Source organism: Drosophila ficusphila, unplaced genomic scaffold (assembly GCF_018152265.1).
Source record: "Drosophila ficusphila isolate 14025-0441.05 unplaced genomic scaffold, ASM1815226v1 contig_498, whole genome shotgun sequence".
NCBI classification, from domain to species: domain Eukaryota; kingdom Metazoa; phylum Arthropoda; class Insecta; order Diptera; family Drosophilidae; genus Drosophila; species Drosophila ficusphila.
In genome coordinates, this window is record NW_025064418.1 from 72,501 (window position 1) to 80,000 (window position 7,500).

The 7,500-nt window shown below is 33.7% G+C and overlaps 1 non-coding gene across 1 annotated transcript in view; it reads right to left on the minus strand.

Annotated features, from left to right (window-relative positions):
- Positions 1–4,040: 4,040 nt before the first annotated feature.
- LOC122320403 overlaps positions 4,041–7,500 on the minus strand; it is a 3,962-nt gene continuing 502 nt past the window's right edge. Inside the window, exon 1 of the ribosomal RNA XR_006245663.1 lies at positions 4,041–7,500. This exon is cut by the window's right edge and continues 502 nt beyond it. This is a non-coding gene — a ribosomal RNA (large subunit ribosomal RNA).

Sequence of the window (7,500 nt, forward strand, 5' to 3'; positions counted from 1 at the left end):
TTATTTATATTATTGACAAAATCATATGCATATCATATGTTTTGAACAATACTTGGGTCGGCAACCACTGCCTACCTATAATAGTTTTTGAACACCCTATCTAGATATCGGGTGTTTTCTGTACTAGATGAGCCCACACTGTGGCTTTCTCTTAATTTACTTAAGAGTTTATAGGTATATTTCATACTTTTTTATATACATATGATATATTTCTTAATATAATTGATATTTATGCTGATTTTCATATGTATATGGTTAATTTATTAATATTATTGACAAAATCATATGCATATCATATGTTTTGAACAATACTTGGGTCGGCAACCACTGCCTACCTATAATAGTTTTTGAACACCCTATCTAGATATCGGGTGTTTTCTGTACTAGATGAGCCCACACTGTGGCTTTCTCTTAATTTACTTAAGAGTTTATAGGTATATTTCATACTTTTTTATATACATATGATATATTTCTTAATATAATTGATATTTATGTTGATTTTCATATGTATATGGTTAATTTATTAATATTATTGACAAAATCATATGCATATCATATGTTTTGAACAATACTTGGGTCGGCAACCACTGCCTACCTATAATAGTTTTTGAACACCCTATCTAGATATCGGGTGTTTTCTGTACTAGATGAGCCCACACTGTGGCTTTCTCTTAATTTACTTAAGAGTTTATAGGTATATTTCATACTTTTTTATATACATATGATATATTTCTTAATATAATTGATATTTATGTTGATTTTCATATGTATATGGTTAATTTATTAATATTATTGACAAAATCATATGCATATCATATGTTTTGAACAATACTTGGGTCGGCAACCACTGCCTACCTATAATAGTTTTTGAACACCCTATCTAGATATCGGGTGTTTTCAGTACTAGATGAGCCCACACTGTGGCTTTTTCTCAATTTACTTAAGAGTTTATAGGTATATTTCATACTTTTTTATATACATATGTTATATTTCTTAATATAATTGATATTTATGCTGATTTTCATATGTATATGGTTAATTTATTAATATTATTGACAAAATCATATGCATATCATATGTTTTGAACAATACTTGGGTCGGCAACCACTGCCTACCTATAATAGTTTTTGAACACCCTATCTAGATATCGGGTGTTTTCAGTACTAGATGAGCCCACACTGTGGCTTTTTCTCAATTTACTTAAGAGTTTATAGGTATATTTCATACTTTTTTATATACATATGATATATTTCTTAATATAATTGATATTTATGCTGATTTTCATATGTATATGATTAATTTATTAATATTATTGACAAAATCATATGCATATCATATGTTTTAAACAATACTTGAGTCGGCAACCACTTATAGGTAGGTTTATAGGTATATTTCATACTTTTTTATATACATATGATATATATTTCTTCATATAATTGATATTCATACTGATTTTCATATGTATATGGTAAATTTATTTATATTATTGATATCATATATATATATATATATATATCGGATATCATAATTTCATATATTTTGAAGAATACTTTGATCGGCAAAACTGCCTTGCCTACCTATAATGATTTTTAATGGAAAAAAAGTGTTTAGTGTGAGCACCAGCCGCGTTGGTTTAATTTAATTTTATCCCAGTAGCAATTCTTCGGGACAGTAGGAATTTGATTAATTTATTGATGAACATTACTAATTGATTAACAAGGCATTGAACTACACTTTAAAAGTTACAGTTACTCCCGCCATTCAATTGTGTATTTTAAAAAATCTTTTGTTAGTCAGGGTGACTTATATCGTAATAATAAATTAATTACCTATTTTAATAATATTATATCATAGTATAATATTATATGAACGATTCCGCAAATAATATGTATTATTTATAGATATATTAAATATAGGTTTTTTTTTTATTCATTACCGGTCACCAATCATCTATATGGCTATACATTCATTAACTATTATTATTAATGTGACGAGACTCTTGGTTACCGTAAAGAGGTTTATATATAGTTATCTCAAACATTACTTTGTTTCTTTTACTTTGACATGATCTTATATGCGTCACTAATAATATGACGGGACATTTGGCTACCGTAAAAGTGGATTCATAGTTAATCTCAAACATTACTTTGTTTCTTTTACTTTGACATGATCTTATATGCGTCACTAATAATATGACGGAATATTTGGCTACGGTAAAAGTGGATTCATAGTTAATCTCAAACATTACTTTGTTTCTTTTACTTTGACATGATCTTATATGCGTCACTAATAATATGACGGGACATTTGGCTACCGTAAAAGTGGATTCATAGTTAATCTCAAACATTACTTTGTTTCTTTTACTTTGACATGATCTTATATGCGTCACTAATAATATGACGGAACATTTGGCTACCGTAAAAGTGGATTCATAGTTAATCTCAAACATTACTTTGTTTCTTTTACTTTGACATGATCTTATATGCGTCACTAATAATATGACGGAACATTTGGCTACGGTAAAAGTGGATTCATAGTTAATCTCAAACATTACTTTGTTTCTTTTACTTTGACATGATCTTATATGCGTCACTAATAATATGACGGGACATTTGGCTACCGTAAAAGTGGATTCATAGTTAATCTCAAACATTACTTTGTTTCTTTTACTTTGACATGATCTTATATGCGTCACTAATAATATGACGGAATATTTGGCTACGGTAAAAGTGGATTCATAGTTAATCTCAAACATTACTTTGTTTCTTTTACTTTGACATGATCTTATATGCGTCACTAATAATATGACGGGACATTTGGCTACCGTAAAAGTGGATTCATAGTTAATCTCAAACATTACTTTGTTTCTTTTACTTTGACATGATCTTATATGCGTCACTAATAATATGACGGGACATTTGGCTACCGTAAAAGTGGATTCATAGTTAATCTCAAACATTACTTTGTTTCTTTTACTTTGACATGATCTTATATGCGTCACTAATAATATGACGGAACATTTGGCTACCGTAAAAGTGGATTCATAGTTAATCTCAAACATTACTTTGTTTCTTTTACTTTGACATGATCTTATATGCGTCACTAATAATATGACGGAACATTTGGCTACCGTAAAAGTGGATTCATAGTTAATCTCAAACATTACTTTGTTTCTTTTACTTTGACATGATCTTATATGCGTCACTAATAATATGACGGAACATTTGGCTACCGTAAAAGTGGATTCATAGTTAATCTCAAACATTACTTTGTTTCTTTTACTTTGACATGATCTTATATGCGTCACTAATATGACGGAACATTTGGCTACCGTAAAAGTGGATTCATAGTTAATCTCAAACATTACTTTGTTTCTTTTACTTTGACATGATCTTATATGCGTCACTAATAATATGACGGAATATTTGGCTACGGTAAAAGTGGATTCATAGTTAATCTCAAACATTACTTTGTTTCTTTTACTTTGACATGATCTTATATGCGTCACTAATAATATGACGGGACATTTGGCTACCGTAAAAGTGGATTCATAGTTAATCTCAAACATTACTTTGTTTCTTTTACTTTGACATGATCTTATATGCGTCACTAATAATATGACGGAACATTTGGCTACCGTAAAAGTGGATTCATAGTTAATCTCAAACATTACTTTGTTTCTTTTACTTTGACATGATCTTATATGCGTCACTAATAATATGACGGAACATTTGGCTACCGTAAAAGTGGATTCATAGTTAATCTCAAACATTACTTTGTTTCTTTTACTTTGACATGATCTTATATGCGTCACTAATAATATGACGGGACATTTGGCTACCGTAAAAGTGGATTCATAGTTAATCTCAAACATTACTTTGTTTCTTTTACTTTGACATGATCTTATATGCGTCACTAATAATATGACGAGTACTTTTTGGCTACCTTTTTCTTTGGATTCCCCAAAAATCCAAAATTATAATTATCAAAATAAATTTAATAATTATAATATTCTTTCCATTTCGTTATTTTATTAAATATCGAATCATCAAGCAAAGGATAAGCTTCAGTGGATCGCAGTATGGCAGCTGCTCAACCACTTACAACACCTTGCCTGTTACAAAAGTCGTTTACAATTGATTCTAGGCTTTGTCATTGTATTAAATAATGTTTTTATATGTAACTAGCGCGGCATCAGGTGATCGAAAATCCTCCCAATTTACTATGTTACAAATTACATTGGCATCACATCCATTGTCGTTTATAAAATGAATTATAAACTTTAAATGGTTTAGAAGCCATACAATGCAAATTGCCCCTTATTTATCATTGCAGTCCAGCACGGATACGACCTTAGAGGCGTTCAGGCATAATCCAACGGACGTAGCGTCATACCACTGTTCGCTCGAACAAGTATTGTGCCATTGGTCCGTACCTGCGGTTCCTCTCGTACTACGCAGGAATGCTGTCGCAACAACGTTTTGTCATTAGTAGGGTAAAACTAACCTGTCTCACGACGGTCTAAACCCAGCTCACGTTCCCTTGCATGGGTGAACAATCCAACGCTTGGTGAATTTTGCTTCACAATGATAGGAAGAGCCGACATCGAAGGATCAAAAAGCGACGTCGCTATGAACGCTTGGCCGCCACAAGCCAGTTATCCCTATGGTAACTTTTCTGACACCTCTTGTTAAAAACTCTTTAAACCAAAAGGATCGATAGGCCGAGCTTTTGCTGTCCCTGTGTGTACTGAACACCGAGATCAAGTCAGCATTTGCCCTTTTGCTCTATGTGTGGTTTCTGTCCGCACTGAGCTGGCCTTGGGACACCTCCGTTATTATTTGAGAGATGTACCGCCCCAGTCAAACTCCCTACCTGGCAATGTCCTTGAATTGGATCATACCTGAGTAATTGGAGTTATACCAAATTTTCAAATCAAAAATACATAAATGCATCGTTTTATTAAAGAATTTGTTTGCGATTATATAACAAACTCGTGATACTTTGATCAAGAAGCTTGCATCAAAACCCAATACCATAAGATATAATAAATATATCCGTATAATGGCTAGGAAATGATACACGTTCCATTTAATCAAGTAAGTAAGGAAACAATAAGAGTAGTGGTATTTCATTGGCGATATCAAACCGAAGCCTAATATCTCCCACTTATTCTACACCTCTTATGTCTCCTTACACTGCCAGATTAGAGTCAAGCTCAAAAGGGTCTTCTTTCCCCGCTAATTATTCCAAGCCCGTTCCCTTGGCTGTGGTTTCGCTAGATAGTAGATAGGGACAGTAGGAATCTCGTTAATCCATTCATGCGCGTCACTAATTAGATGACGAGGCATTTGGCTACCTTAAGAGAGTCATAGTTACTCCCGCCGTTGACCCGCGCTTACTTGAATTTCTTCACTTTGACATTCAGAGCACTGGGCAGAAATCACATTGTGTCAACACCCGCTAGGGCCATCACAATGCTTTGTTTTAATTAGACAGTCGGATTCCCCAAGTCCGTGCCAGTTCTGAATTGATTGTTAATTGATAATCGTTATAATTAATAAGAACTAATCGGTTTGAGCCAATTAGTATTCTTAAAAATTTTAGCAAGAAAGTTCCACAATTGGCTACGTAACTAAACTATCCGGGGAACAAGTAACCACCATAAATGATAGACACTCTATTTACCCAGAACGAGCACATAAACCATGTTATTGTTTCCCAATCAAGCCCGACTATCTCAATCTTCAGAGCCAATCCTTATCCCGAAGTTACGGATCTAATTTGCCGACTTCCCTTACCTACATTATTCTATCGACTAGAGACTCTTCACCTTGGAGACCAGCTGCGGATATTGGTACGGCCTGTTGAGAAGTTTGCGTGTCCCCACCATAAATTTTCAAGGTCCGAGGAGAAAATATCGACACAACAGTATATGTCATGCTCTTCTAGCCCATCTACCATATCTCTCTGCGAAAGACTTCCATGGTAGTACGGCTATAAAACAGAAAAGAAAACTCTTCCGATATCTCTCGACGGCTTCTTTATGGTCGTTCCTGTTGCCAGGATGAGCACGAGGCCCATATTTAATAACAAACGGATACTCAACAGGTTACGGAATTGGAACCGTATTCCCTTTCGTTCAAAATTATTCAAGTATATTATTTTTGGCTTGTATATATATTTATTTAGTCATTAGTTTTTTACTTGAAAATTTTCGGCTTTCGCCTTGAACTTAGGACCGACTAACTCGTGATCAACCACTGTTCACACGAAACCCTTCTCCACTTCAGTCCTCCAAGGTCTCATTCGATTATTTGCTACTACCACCAAGATCTGTACCAATGGCAGCTCCATGCAGGCTTACGCCAAACACTTCTACGCATACCATTGTACCTTCCTACTCACTAAAGTTTCAAAATTTATATTACAAGTAATATAAATCATCTACTTTAGCGGTAATGTATAGGTATACAACTTAAGCGCCATCCATTTTAAGGGCTAGTTGCTTCGGCAGGTGAGTTGTTACACACTCCTTAGCGGATTTCGACTTCCATGATCACCGTCCTGCTGTTTTAAGCAACCAACGCCTTTCATGGTATCTGCATGAGTTGTTAATTTGGGCACCGTAACATTACGTTTGGTTCATCCCACAGCGCCAGTTCTGCTTACCAAAAGTGGCCCACTGGGCACATTATATCATAACCTTAAACTTCATATCAAGAAAGTTAAGGTTCTTACCCATTTAAAGTTTGAGAATAGGTTAAGATCGTTTCGACCCTAAGGCCTCTAATCATTCGCTTTACCAGATAAGATTATTTTATATAATATTAAAATGCACCAGCTATCCTGAGGGAAACTTCGGAAGGAACCAGCTACTAGATGGTTCGATTGGTCTTTCGCCCCTATACTCAATTCTGACAATCGATTTGCACGTCAGAACTGTTTCGGTCTTCCATCAGGGTTTCCCCTGACTTCAACCTGATCAAGTATAGTTCACCATCTTTCGGGTCACAGCATATATGCTCAAGGTACGTTCCAGTTAGAGGCATAAATAATATAAATATCATTATACATAACTATATAGAACGCCCCGGGATTGTGTTAATTAACTATAAATAGTTAAAAAACTAATCCCATTATTAGTCAAGTTAATTACGCTATTAGGTTTATATCCCAATAACTTGCACATATGTTAGACTCCTTGGTCCGTGTTTCAAGACGGGTCCCGAAGGTATCCTGAATCTTTCGCATTGTTAATCATACAAGTGCATATAATAAACACAAAAATCATTGATAATTATGCCATTATATAATTCCGAAAAATTAACGCACTGTAATCATATAAATCTATCAGCACTTTATCAAATTAATGACATTTATTTTGTGTTAAAACGCAAGCATTTTAATTTAAATAAACTATAAGCCATATTTTATGATAAATTTTGTATGCTAATAGATTACAATGTCCTTATATGGAAAAAATGCACACTATTATCA